Here is a 14435-nt window from a genome sequence, read left to right as displayed (position 1 = left end):
TGCCTATGAGTGTAAAAAAAATACCTGATTATTTTTCAAGCTACATAATCTTAAAGCAAACCAATCCCAATCAAAGTGACTTGTTTTAAAGAATCCCTACATCCCCCAATTCACCCAGCAGTGTCTGGCAAGCTGATTGTGCCCTCTTCTTATATGTTAATAACACTAATGCCTCCACATTCAGCAGCATTATCACCTGGCCCTCTCGCAGCAACAGTGCCAACAGTAATCGGGGCTAACTGAGTCTTATCCAATCACGGCCCATATAGCTGGGTAGGGTTCTATATATACTCTGTGTTCCTGACAGAATCTTCATTGAATTTTTTTTTTTTTTTTTGTGAAATAAAATACTAAAACCTTGAAGGACAAACTGCTTTTTGAGATTCCTACATTGCCTACAAGGGACCACATACAACACAGCTTACTAAGGCCATTTCTCATCTCTTTTTTTCCATTTAAGACTAAATAGGTAAGTTATACATTCTGAATTTAGATTCTGATAACATGTAAATGGTAGCCTTAAAAAATAAATGTCTGCCAAAAATGCAAACATGCATGTAGACTGTTAAAATTTGTATGTAGTCTCTTAGTAAATGTTAGTGCTGTTTAATCTCTATTTTTTTACTGTATATATTTGTTCATTTATTGATTGATTTTTCTGTGGTTGTTTCTTAAATATTGTTTTTCATTTTGGCAAATGCAGTGTACCCCAAAAAAATCTTGAATATTTCACAGGAAAATGAGACCCAGAAGAGTCTGTCCTGAAAAGGAAGCTTTGAAATTCATCTGGGAAAGATAAAGACATATTTCAGAAAAATGAGTCAAGAGAAAGGTAAGTTATCATTTAAGACTCTGTCTCCAATACTGTATGACTGCAAATCTTTATTAAATACTTGGCATAGTAGCTTATGAAATTCAAGAACTGTACTGTGCAATGTTATTACTTGTTCATAGTGTGCAGTGTGAAAAAATAAATAACAACAGAAATTATAAATAATCAGTGGCTTGAATATTTAGTGTATTTTAATTTTGATGCACAGTTGTAAAGATTGTAATGTACTGATAATCATACTTGATAAAATATTTAATATTAATAATCATTGGAACTCGAAAGCAACTGGGACACATATTAAACTTGTATCATAAATGTATGTATTCTCATTTATACTCTCTTTATTAGGTATTTGAGTAATAGCCAGCAGAAACATTGAGGCAGGAGAACACCTGCTTGAGTATGCTGGAAGACACATGACTGGATCTGAACGAGACGCGCTGTTCAGAGAGTACTCGGCTGAAGATGCTGTATATATATATATATATTCTCTCCACGCAGTGTTGATGGTGGTAAAGACACAGAAAGATGATCACATCAAGCCAAACAGCAAAATCCAAATCGTAAGTCTGACCTTGTATTATTTTCTTATACTAATTTAAACATGCAGCCCCATATTAAAAATAGTATTGTTTGATATAAGTACAGAATATGTGACAATTAAAAAGCTGATTTGTGCGTGTGTATGTTTTTGTGACCAACAGATTGTTGATGAACAGAAAAGAGCACATTTGTGTGCATTTGTGACCACAAAAATCACTGCAGGAGAAGAAATGATGTTCGACTGCGGAGATCCTGACTGACCATGGAGACAGGTATGTACATTTCTATTTTAATATTTTTAGCTCATATTTCTGAGTTATTTCATGAATTGTTATTTATTTGTATACATATATATATATATATATATATATAGACAAGATATCTATAGATATCTCTATATAGGCCTATTCAGTTTATTTAAAATAAATGCTGTAATTTTGAACTTTATTTTCATTAAATAATCCTAAAAACTACTAAATATCACAGTTTCCACAAAACTATGAAGCAGGAAAAAATACTTTCAACATTGATAATATAAGAAGATTATTATTGAGAACCAATAATAATTGATCATAAAAGAACATAAATTCAGCTAATTAAAATGTTTTCTGAAGATCATTTGACACTGATGAGTGGAGTAATTAAATTTACATTTAATCATTTAGCCGACGCTTTTATCCAAAGCGACTTACAAATGAGAACAATAGAAGCAGTCAGGTCAACAAGAGAACAACAACAGTATACAAGTGCCATGACAAGTCTCAGTTATTCCAATATAGAAGGCATAGCCAGGTTTTTTTTTTTTTTTAATAAATGAAAAAGACAAGAAAAGGAAAAGTGCTAGTATTAGTTGGTTAAGTGCTGTCGAAAGAGATGAGTCTTTAGATGTTTCTTGAAAATGAGTAAAGATTCAGCTGTACGAATTGAGATTGGAAGGTCATTCCACCAGCTCGGCACAGTCCAGGAAAAGGTCCGTGAGAGTGATTTTGAACTTGATGTAGTACCTTGAATTTGATGCGAGCGGCTACTGGTAGCCAGTCTAACCTGATGAGGAGAGGAGTAACGTGAGCTTTTTTTTGGCTCATTGAAGACAACCCTTGCTGCTGCATTCTGGATCAATTGCAGAGGCTTGACAGTACATGCATGAAGGCCCGCCAGGAGAACATTACAATAGTCCAGTCTGGAGAGAACAAGAGCTTGGACAAGAAGTTGGGTGGCTTGCTCTGACAGGAAGGGTCTAATCTTCCTAATGTTGTATAAGGCAAACCTGCAGGACCGGGTCGTTGTAGCAATGTGGTCTGTGAAGCTTAACTGATGATCCATCACAACTCCTAGGTTTCTGGCAGTCCTCGAAGGAGTAATGGTTGACGAACCCAGCTGTATAGAGAAGTTGTGATGAAGCAATGGGTTAGCTGGAATCACCAGGAGTTCTGTCTTCGTAAGGTTAAGATGAAGGTGATGGTCATTCATCCAGCTAGAAATGTCACTCAGACAGGCTGAAATGCGAGCAGCTACCGTCGGGTCATCTGGTTGGAATGAGAAGTAGAGTTGGGTGTCATCAGCGTAGCAGTGATAAGAAAAGCCATGCTTCTGAATGACAGATCCTAATGACGTCATGTAGATGGAGAAGAGAAGTGGTCCAAGTACTGAGCCTTGAGGAACCCCAGTAGTAAGGTGTTGTGACTTAGAAACATCACCCCTCCAAGACACACTGAAGGATCTGTCAGAGAGGTAGGACTTAACCCACAGGAGTGTGGTTCCAGAGATGCCCATCTTTCTGACGGTGGACAGGAGAATCTGGTGATTAACAGTGTCAAAAGCAGCAGACAGGTCCAATAAGAGTACTGAGGATTTTGAAGCTGCTCTTGCTAGTCGCAGGGCTTCAGTAACCGAGAGCAGAGCAGTCTCAGTTGAGTGGCCACTTTTGAAGCCAGATTGGTTGCTGTCCAGGAGATTGTTCTGTACAAGGAACATAGAAAGCTGGTTGAACACAGCTCACTCAAGTGTCTTTGCAATGAATGGAAGAAGGGATACTGGTCTGTAGTTTTCAAGAAGCGCTGGATTTAGAGATGGTTTCTTGAGCAGTGGGCTTACTTGAATGCTGAGGGAAATGTTCCAGAGTGAAGAGAGGAGTTGATAATGTGAGTAAGCGAATATATGACTGAAGAAGAGATCGCTTGAAGGAGGTGAGTGGGGATCGGATCAAGTGGACAAGTAGTAGGATGATTGGACAGGAGAAGTTTGGAAACGTCCAACTCTGAGAGTGGGGAGAAGGAGGAGAAAGAGTGTGCGTCGGTCATTGTGAAGTTGTCCTCAGTCTGCAGTGTGGAGAATTGGTCACTGATGGTTCTTGTCTTATTTGTGAAGAAAACTGCAAAGTCGTCCGCTGTAAGAGTCGATTGAGGAGGCGGTGGTGGCGGATTAAGAAGAGAAGAGAAAGTCTTGAAGAGTGTCCGAGCATCACAACAGCTGTTAATTTTGTTGTGGTAGTAGGATGTTTTAGCCGTGAAGACATTTGCAGAGAAGGAAGAGAGGAGAGACTGATACACACTGAGGTCGGTAGAGTTTCTTGATTTCTGCCATTTCCTCTCTGCAGCCCTGAGTTTAGAGTGATGTTCACGGAGAACCTCAGACAGCCAGGGGGCAGATGGGGCGGTGCGTGCTGGTTTAGACAACAGTGGGCAAAAGTTGTCCAAGCAAGATGTTAAAGTGGAGCAAAGAGTGTCCGTAGCGCTGTTCGTGTCCAGAGCTGAAAACTCAGAGAGTGCAGGAAGCAAGGATGAAACCACAGAAGATAGGCGCGATGGAGAGAGTGAGTGTAGGTTCCGTCAAAAGGTGACCTGCGCTGGAGTGTGAGCCGTAATGATGCTGAAAATTCAGCTGCGCATCACATAAATAAATTACAGTTTAAAGAACATTCGATAAGAAAACATTTATTTCAAATTGTAATAATATTTCAAAATTTTACCTTCACTGTATTTCTGATCAGGTAAATGCAGCCTTGATTAGCAGAAAAGTCTTATTTTAAAAACATTAAACTAATCTTCCTGATCCCAAACTTGCTGGTTAGGTGTGTTGATCCTGTTAGAGGTGTGAATGTTTGTGGGGGAGAGAGAGCATGAATAGGGCAGATAGCACTACAACACAATAGGGACAATTGATCAAAGTGAAGCTTTGAATATGTGAGGGAAAAACAATCCGCATTGGTATGGTCTTTACAATATTTCATAAAATAGTACCACTTTCCCATAAGATGTCATTGGTTAACACTAGTTAACATGAAAATCACCTTTAAAGTGTTTATTAATGTTAGTAAACATTACCTTCATCATTAACAAATACAATGTTTGATTTTAATAATTTATTAATAAATATTATTTAATGGAGCTGAGCTAACATTAACAAAAAATAAACAGTTGTATTTTTATTTACTAATGTTAACAAAGCTTAAATATTTAAACAAATGTATTTCTCATTGTTTGTTAATGTGTCCTGTCCATCGCTCAGTGTTTTTAAATCAAACTTAAAGATTTTTACACCCTTGCATTTGAGTGATGCTGTGTACGGTTCTTTGTATGTTTTTTATTTTTTTAAATGTGTATATATACATTTTTTTTTTTTTTTTTATCTCTGTTGCTTTTAAAGTAACCTTTTCTTGTAATACACTTTGGATCAATGATGGTTGTGTTAATGTTGTGCTCTATAAATAGAAATTGACTTGACCTGACTTATTGTAAAGTGAAACTTTACTGTTACGGATCACTCGGAGACAGAGGAGTAACAGATGAAAGATGGTATTTATTGAATTGACACAAGCAGAGGAGTGGGAAGTGAGGAGTGGATGGGTGTTGGGATCCGTGCCGGGAAGGTAGTGACCACACACACGCACCGTGGGGGTTTGGAGGATCTTGGAGGCAATCCTTGGAGAGAAGATGGAAGAAGAGTCTTCGGAGGTTATCCTTGGAGAGAAGGTAAAGAGGAGTTAGTCCTAATAGTTAGCGCAGGAATGATCTTGTCGCGAACGTGACCGGACAATGACTGGGTGCGTGTGTGTGGCTTTAATGGTGCTGTGGTGGATGACTGGTGATGAGGATCAGGTGGTGATGGTTAAAATTCAGGTGAGGGTGTGCGCCGTGATTGTGTGGAGGTGGAACCTGGCGTGTTTGTGACAGTACCCCCCTCCCCAGGGACCGCTCCTGAGGGCCGGGTACCCCGACGTCGTGGTGGGCGTCCTCTACCCCTGGGAGCTGGTCGGTTGGGGTGTCTGGAGTGGAAGGTATCCAGCAAGGCGGGGTCCAAGATGTCGTTGCGTGGGACCCAGGAGCGTTCCTCTGGACCGTATCCATCCCAGTCCACTAAGTACTCCAGCTGCCCACCACGCCGCCGGGAGTCCAGGATGTCCTTGACAGAGTAGGCTGCGCCGTCATCTAGGAGGAGAGGAGGGGGGGCTTCCATCTCGCCAGGTTCTGTGGAGGGAAGAACAGAAGGATGGTGAGGTTTCAGGAGTGAGACATGGAAAGTGGGGTGAATCCGGTACTCGGGGGGAAGTTGAAGTTTGTAGGTGACCGGATTGATCTGCTGAGTGATTGTGAACGGGCCAATGAATCTGGGACTAAGCTTGCGGCAGGGTAGACGCAGGCGGATGTCCTGGGTAGACAGCCAGACCTTCTGACCGGGTTGGTACTGGGGGGCCTCGGAACGGCGAAGATCGGCTGCCGTCCTGCGTTTACGGAGCGCCCGTTGCAGTTGGTGATGGGCCGCGTCCCAGACCCTCTCGCTCTCCCGGAACCAATAGTCGACCGCGGGAACATCAGAGGGCTCTCCAGACCAGGGAAACAGAGGTGGCTGGTAGGCGAGTACGCACTGGAAGGGTGTGAGTCCGGTGGTGGGTTGACGGAGGGAGTTCTGTGCGTACTCGGCCCACCCCAGGAATTGGTTCCAGGAGTTCTGGTGGCCGTGACAGAAGGTACGGAGGAAGCGTCCGATCTCCTGGACCTTCCTTTCCGTCTGCCTGTTGGACTGAGGGTGGTAGCCGGAGGACAGGCTGATGGCCACACCTAGGAGGGAGTGAAATGCTTTCCATACCCGGGAGATGAATTGGGGGCCCCGATCCAACACTATGTCCCCTGGAATGCCGAAGTACCTGAAGACATGGTTAAACATCAGTTCTGCCGTTTCCATGGCAGTGGGGAGACCCTTCAGAGGAAGAAGACGACAAGCTTTAGAAAATCTATCCACAACAATCAGAATACATGTGTTATTATCAGAGGGGGGAAGGTCTGTCATGAAATCCACTCCTAGGTGTGACCACGGGCAATTGGGGACGGGCAGAGGATGGAGTTTGCCAGATGGTAGATGGCGAGGACTCTTGGACAATGGCGCAGCTGTTACATCCACTCACGTACCTTCTGACATCCGAGGCCATGTTGGGCCACCAGAAGCGTTCCCGTAGCAATGAGAGGGTTTCATTGACCCCCGGGTGACCAGTGCCAAGTGATGTATGGGTGGCGTGGATGAGAGGAGTGCGACGTGTCCTAGGGATGTACTGGTGTCCTGGTGGGCAACCTGGCGGAGTGTTGTTAGGAGCTTCGGCTGGAGGTAGGGTCTCTGCAGACCAAGTGATAGGGGCAACTATTACCTTGTCTGGGAGGATGGGTTCGGGGTTCTCAGACCTCTCTTCGGGTGAGTAACATCTGGACAGAGCATCGGCCTTAACATTCTTTGCCCCAGGGCGGTAAGTGATGGAGAACTGGAAGCGGAGAAGAATAGCACCCAGCGGGCTTGTCTGGGGTTGAGTCTCTTGGCTGCTCTAAGGTATTCCAGATTTTTATGGTCAGTGAGAACTTGAAAAGGGTGTTTGGCTCCCTCCAGCCAATGTCTCCACTCCTCCAGGGCAAGCTTGATGGCAAGTAGCTCCCTGTTGCCAATGTCGTAATTTACCTCCGCCGGGTTGAGCTTCCTGGAAAAGAAGGCACATGGATGGAGGCGGCTGGGCGTCCCCTGCTGCTGAGACAGGACCGCACCCACTCCAGTAGTAGAGGCGTCCACCTCCACGACGAATGGCAGATCTGGGTTAGGATACACGAGGAGTGGGGCGGTCGTAAAGGCCAGCTTCAAGGCCTGGAAGGCTTCGGTGGCGGCAGGAGTCCATGACAGGGACTTGGGCTTCTGACGAAGGAGGTTGGTTAGAGGACTGGTGATGGTACTAAAGTTCTGAATGAATCGTCTATAGAAGTTAGCGAAGCCAAGGAATCGCTGTAGTTCCTTTATGGTGGTAGGAATGGGCCAATCCCGGACAGCGCTTACCTTCCCCTCGTCCATCCGGATGCCACTGCGGTCGATGGTATAGCCAAGGAACTGCACTGAGGGCTGATGGAATGAGCACTTCTCTGCCTTTAGGTAGAGCTGGAAGGCCCTCAGGCGTTGCAAGACCTCCGCAACGTGGCGTCGATGTTCGGCCTGGCTCCGGGAGTATATCAAGATGTCATCGATATAAACTAGGACGAATTGATGGAGGAAATCCCGGAGCACCTCATGCATGAAGTCCTGGAATACGGAGGGGGCGTTTACTAGCCCATACGGCATCACGCAGTACTCGTAGTGGCCAGTAGGGGTGATGAAGGCGGTCTTCCACTCGTCCCCCTCGCGTATCCGGATGAGGTTATACGCGCTGCGGAGGTCCAACTTGGAGAATACAGTGGCACCACGGAGATGTTCTAGGGCCGCTGGGACGAGGGGAAGAGGATAGCGAAACTTCTGAGTTATCTTGTTAAGGGCTCTGTAATCTATACATGGCCGTAAACCTCCATCCTTCTTGGCCACGAAGAAGAAACTCGAAGCAGCAGAGGAGGTAGATGGGCGGATGTATCCTTGAGCCAGCGCCTGATGTAATCCTCCATGGCCTTCTCCTCGGGAACGGATAGGGGATAGATCCATCCCCTAGGCACTGGTTCACCCGGCAGCAGATCTATTGCACAGTCCCATGGCCGGTGTGGAGGCAGCTTGGAGGCCTGCTTCGGGCAGAAGACATCACTGAAGGGGGCGTAGCACTGGGGTATGGAGATGGACTGGTTGACGACAGGGCTTTCAATAGAGGTGGTGTAGACTGGTAGTGATTCGGGGGGACCTTCCACGGGAACTGGACAGCCAGAGATACATGATTGAAAGCAGGCTTCGCCCCACTTCAGGATTTCTCCGGTTTTCCAGGAGATCACCGGGTTGTGCTGCTCCAACCATGGGCGCCCTAGGATGACGTCAGCGGTGGAATCCTCCAGAACCAGCAGATGGATGTCCTCGTGGTGAAGGAGTCCTGTTTGGAGGGAGATTGGGCCCACGCAGTGGCGTACATATTTCTTGCTTAACGGCCTGCCGGTGATGGTGTGGATTTGGTAAGCGGCCGGCGTGGCCGAGGTTGGGAGCCTGAGTTGTCGGCAGAGGGCGCCGGAGATGAAGTTGCCGGCTGACCCAGAATCGAGGAGGGCGGAAACTGGAAGACACACATCAGCCGCAGTAAGTGTCACAACAGTGGTGAGTGGTTTCATTTGATATCGTGAAGGAAGGATGGCACTCACCATGGGACGAGGAGGACGAACGGGGCACCCAGCTATGGAATGCCCCGGGGCTGCACAGTACAGACAGAGATTCTTGGCCAGCCGTCTTTGACGCTCCGCCATAGTAAGGCGGTAGGAGTCCACGAGCATGGGCTCGCTGGCTGGTTCTGGGGAGCTGACGTTCTCTGGTCGGCAGAGCGGAGAGGAGGAATGCGCCTGGCCCTGGTGCTCTTCTAAGCACGACTGCATACGAGTGGCGAAGCGGATGGACAGCTGGATGAATCGCTCGAGGCCGATGGTATCCTCGTATGCAGCGAGATGCAACCGCACTCTGGGCTCCAATCCTTGGCGATAGGTAGTGAGAAGGGCCCGTTCGTTCCACCCACTAGAGGCCGCCAGAGTTCTGAACTGCAAGGCATAATCATTGACAGACATATTCCCTTGTTTCAAATTGTATAGTCTCTCACCTATTGAGGAGTCCCAGGCAGGTTTGCCGAAAACTTCTCGGAAATGTTCAATGAAGCTAGAATATGACTGGGTTACAGGGTTATTCTGGGTCCAGAGAGAATCTGCCCACTGTAATGCCTTGCCTTGCAACTGGGAGATAATGAAAGCTACCTTAGATCGATCCGTTGGGTATGAGAGCGGTTGCATCTCCAGGACCAGTGAACACTGAAGTAAGAATCCGCTGCATTCCTCCGCCGAACCAGAGTAGGGCGCTGGCCGTGCCACGGGACTGGCTTGCACGGCAGGTGAAGGAGGGATGATGAGATCCGCGGAAGTGCTCGCTAGTGGTGGTGATGCAGGTGCTGACATGAGTGTCCGACGGAATGCATCAACTAATTCCTGGAAGGGGTCCGTGAGGCTCATGCTTGTGTCTCTCGGTGCTGGTCCGGTTATCTGTTACGGATCACTCGGAGACAGAGGAGTAACAGATGAAAGATGGTATTTATTGAATTGACACAAGCAGAGGAGCGGGAAGTGAGGAGTGGATGGGTGTTGGGATCCGTGCCGGGAAGGTAGTGACCACACACACGCACCGTGGGGGTTTGGAGGATCTTGGAGGCAATCCTTGGAGAGAAGATGGAAGAAGAGTCTTTGGAGGTTATCCTTGGAGAGAAGGTAAAGAGGAGTTAGTCCTAATAGTTAGCGCAGGAATGATCTTGTCGCGAACGTGACCGGACAATGACTGGGTGCGTGTGTGTGGCTTTTATGGTGCTGTGGTGGATGACTGGTGATGAGGATCAGGTGGTGATGGTTAGAATTCAGGTGAGGGTGTGCGCCGTGATTGTGTGGAGGTGGAACCTGGCGTGTTTGTGACATTTACTCTTAAAAAAACACTATTTTAAGGGAATAATGCATTAGTAATCCAGAATAATGCATTAGTTAATCAATAATTATTGGCTTATTCTTGTCAATAAACTTGAATATCACTTAGTAAGTGCCACTCAATAATTGTGAAAAAGTTAATCATTAATTACTGGTTTGTTTATTCTTAACTAATGCACAATTCTGGATCCTTAAAATGTTAGGTTAATCATAAATTACTAGTGTGTTATTACATGAATTACATCTTTTAATTTGGGTCTGGATTTGTATATAAAAGGGGATGCAAGTCAACAAGTTTAATGTATGCAATAATAAAATTTTAGTCTGTAACAAATATGATTAAAATAATTAATTAAAGCATTAATTAAAATCCGTTTTACAAAAAAGAGCACTTGTTGAATTGTTCTGCATGTCACTATCAGCGTTCATAACAATATTATTATTAATTGTATTAATTCTGTACAGCTTAGTTAGGTGGCCATTACTAGACATTGTTATAAATTAATCTTCTATTTTATAGGTAGCAGGATGCTTGGTCCATTACATTCTGACGGATGGGCAACACCCTTATCAGACAACTACACCCTACACCAAGGATCCATTTGGTCTGTCTCTAAATGTCAGAACGAATAACTTCAGTCTTCAGTGTGATGAAAGACAAAAAAATATCTTAAGCACAATGCTGAGCAAATCAGTGGAAGAGCATCCTACTATTGAGGAATGCCTTCAGGAAGTCAAAACTATGTGCAAAGACATATTGTAGAGTTGACAATAAGCATTAAAATGATTGGATATAAATATTGGTGTGAATTTACAGGTTTCGATCACCAGTCTTATCAAATATCAACCACATACAGGTACAGCAATGTCCATGTGGTTTCAGGAAATAGTGACACAAAGGATGATCTTTCTGAAATAAGGGCTGCCAACTCAGAAAAGACTTCAGCCTTCAGTCTTGGATACATCAGTAAATCACTAGTGCCATTAAATCAAAACGGTATGTTCAATTCACCATAAAGAATACAGAAGATCTAAAGATCATTGTCTTTTCATGTTTTCAACTTTGTAAAGTATGTATTACTGACATTACATTTTTTTCATTCATTCATATATTTATTCACTATATATATTTTTTATCTTTTCGTTTTGTTAAATAGCAAAACCCAGAAAGCCCTGGTCAGAAACAGAGAGGAAAGTCATAGAACACTGTTTCAAGAGCTACTTTAAGGAAATGAAGGCTCCTGGAAAAGTGGACTATGAAAAAATGCATAAATGCAAACAAGATTCTAAAGGATAATGGAAGAGACTAGAAAACAGTTAAATACTTTGTGCTCAACAGAATAATTTCAGTTAAGAGAAACTTGGGTCAACAGTACTGAGCCCATAAACCCTGAGAGCTTGCGATGTGGAGTATCAGTGTTGAGTCATAATTGTGCTGTGACATTGATAGTCCATGTAAATGGAGCATCAGTGCGTCATAGCATTGAAATGATTGACTACAGCTGTTTTCAGCTGCTGTTTGGGCCTCTGTTTTGGAATTACCTGTTATAACTTTGATGTAAGCCACTGTAATTTTTTTGTTTAAAATACATATATTTTATTATTTTCATTTTCATTTGTTGTTTTACTTTTCTTTATATTATCTATACTAATCTTAATATAATTATCTATATTATTATTTCCTGCAAATCAAAATGCACCATCTACATAAAGTACTACAGAGTTGTTTTTTATTATTTAATGGTATTGTTATTATTGTTGTATATGTAGCCACTCATTACTGAAGGTGAAAGTCTGCACTACCGCAGGGGGAGCCCTTTTAGAGAGATTATTATCTATTAAAAAAATATATATATCAAAACGGTCCCCAGTTAGATGGTGAAGTATGACGTGATCTGTTTGGTTGCCTTTACATTTAACAAATTACATTTATTTATTTATTTATTTATTTCTGAATATAATGGCAATGTTGATAATACCCTAAAAAAATGGAGCCTCTGAAAAATGTCAGTGTTAAACAGCTAAAGTGGCATGGTTAAAAGGTATTTTACTGAACTAAATTTCAATTTTTCAATGCAGCAAGCTAACATATAATGTTATTTCTTTACTTAACATATAATGTTGTTTCTTAACTTAACATATAATGTTGTTTCTTAACTTAACATATAATGTTGTTTTTTAAGTTAACATATAATGTTGTTTCTTAACTTAACATATAATGTTAACAATGTGTCTGTGTTGTAAGAAGAGGTGATTCAGCCTAGCAGGCGTCACACGTCACCATCTAACTGGGGACCAAAGTCACTTTATCTAACAAATGCACTCTTCACTGTCAAAAGTATTGACATGCATTTGTTACCTTAAAGAGCTCTTTCTGCTCTTTTTAACCCATAAATTTGTTTTGTTGGTGTAAATTAACAAACTAATCATTATGCTTTACTGGAGAAATTAATGTAATTATTTTTCTCCTCGCCTTTTATTGTTTGATTAGCATTAATGCCAACACTTAACTCAAGCCACAAGACAAGAATTTTACAGATAAAAAAAAAAAAGAAATCTCGATGACCAACTACTGGTCATAAAAATTTTGACTGGAAAAATCATCTTGTAATAAATTTAATTTCAGTTCTACTTTCTGAATATAAATTATCATATGCAGTAAAAACAACAACACTCAAGGTCTGTAAAAGGTTTTGTTCAACTGACTGGATTCTCTCCTGCATCATTTTATGTGAGTCTCTTCAGACATTGGAACCATACATGAATTATGAGCTTCTAGAATTGGGATCCCATTTGTCGGTCATCATCGATGTGACGTTGATAGTGAACTCCTTTTCACAAACTGAACATACAAATAAACACATAACAAATAACATAATAGTTTCTATTAAGTAGAAACAATAAGTGCTCTCTATATATTCAAAGTGCAAATAGAGAAATGTTTCAAGCAAGATGCAGATCTATAGACAACTACAAAACCTGTTATAGCCTACATACTAATAACAGTCTAGATATGTTATGAAGCCTAACTTGCGTGCATCAGGGAGTCACTCTCAAAATGCGGGGTTATTAAAATTGCTTTTAAATACGTGTGCATGTTTCGATTTAATGATCGCGGGAATGTACAATACATTATACATTACAAGACATTAATGTTGTCAGATACTCTACAACGAATCCTCCTTTGATGTTTCTTATGGGCCAGTGGGGGTAATTTTTGTTTGTGCTGAACAAAAAAAAAGTCAAATAATAAAAAAAAATTCCACACAGGCTTAACTGTACATACTAAACGTACACGGCAACAGGTCTGTGCATGTGGTGATTTCACTAGACTAAAGCACACTGGTCCCCTGGTAGATGGTGAAGTGTGACGCCTGATTGGCTGACCTTACATTTAACAATATTTCATATTCTCACAATCTATGAATGCTAAGGCAAGGTTGATAATACAATGTTACAATATATGTTGATTGTAACATTGATTTAGAAATTTAGCCAACTGAATATTTTCAAAGTCAACATGAAATTGGCAAGAAATGTCAAAGCAACAAAAGAGATGTCGCAGTTTACCATTTAACAGGGGACCTAAGTGTTCAGATGAACATTAGCACTATTCCATCTATCTATCTATCTATCTATCTATCTATCTATCTATCTATCTATCTATCTATCTATCTATCTATCTATCTATCTATCTATCTATCCATCCATCCATCCATCCATCCATCCATCCATCCATCTATCCATCTGTGTGATTGAAGTGTATTTGTATTAGTGTCAAGCCCAGAAAATATCTGCATGTCATACTAATTTATTAAACATTTTGGATTTCTATCAGAATATTTCTTCAATGGTGATATAGTGTGAATGTTTCAAAGTTTAGAGTTGCATTTAAATATAGTTAGATTGTAAAGAAACACTTGGTACAATTGCCTTTATGTTTGCACACACACTTGCATTGCAGTCTATGGAGGTCCTCTGTTGAATAGGTAGACGTCACTCAGAGCTTCAGGACCCTACTTGGCATGTTTTTAAAAAAAATAAAAAATGTATTTTTTCAGTTATATTATTAAAAAGACCTTAAATGAAAATTTTGTATGTAATTTTTGTTTCTTAAAAATGACCAGAAACACTGGTCCCCTCTTGGTCAGTGTAGAGCGAGAGTTCTCTCTTAGCAACAT

General features: G+C 42.3%; 1 long non-coding RNA gene across 2 annotated transcripts; it reads left to right on the top strand.

Moving 5' to 3' along the window:
• The first annotated feature begins 819 nt into the window (after positions 1-819).
• On the top strand, positions 820-11824 carry LOC132158075 (uncharacterized). Of its 2 annotated transcripts, none has more exons than XR_009437661.1 (3): positions 820-832; positions 1537-1647; positions 10775-11824. It is a non-coding gene; the product is annotated as an uncharacterized LOC132158075 (long non-coding RNA). The 2 variants fall into 2 exon arrangements; XR_009437660.1 differs by lacking the exon at positions 820-832 and adding an exon at positions 1357-1395.
• The last annotated feature ends 2611 nt before the right edge of the window (positions 11825-14435 follow it).

The sequence above is a fragment of the Carassius carassius genome, chromosome 15 (assembly GCF_963082965.1).
Source record: "Carassius carassius chromosome 15, fCarCar2.1, whole genome shotgun sequence".
Lineage (NCBI taxonomy): Eukaryota > Metazoa > Chordata > Actinopteri > Cypriniformes > Cyprinidae > Carassius > Carassius carassius.
This window is presented reverse-complemented; position numbering and strand designations above follow the sequence as displayed.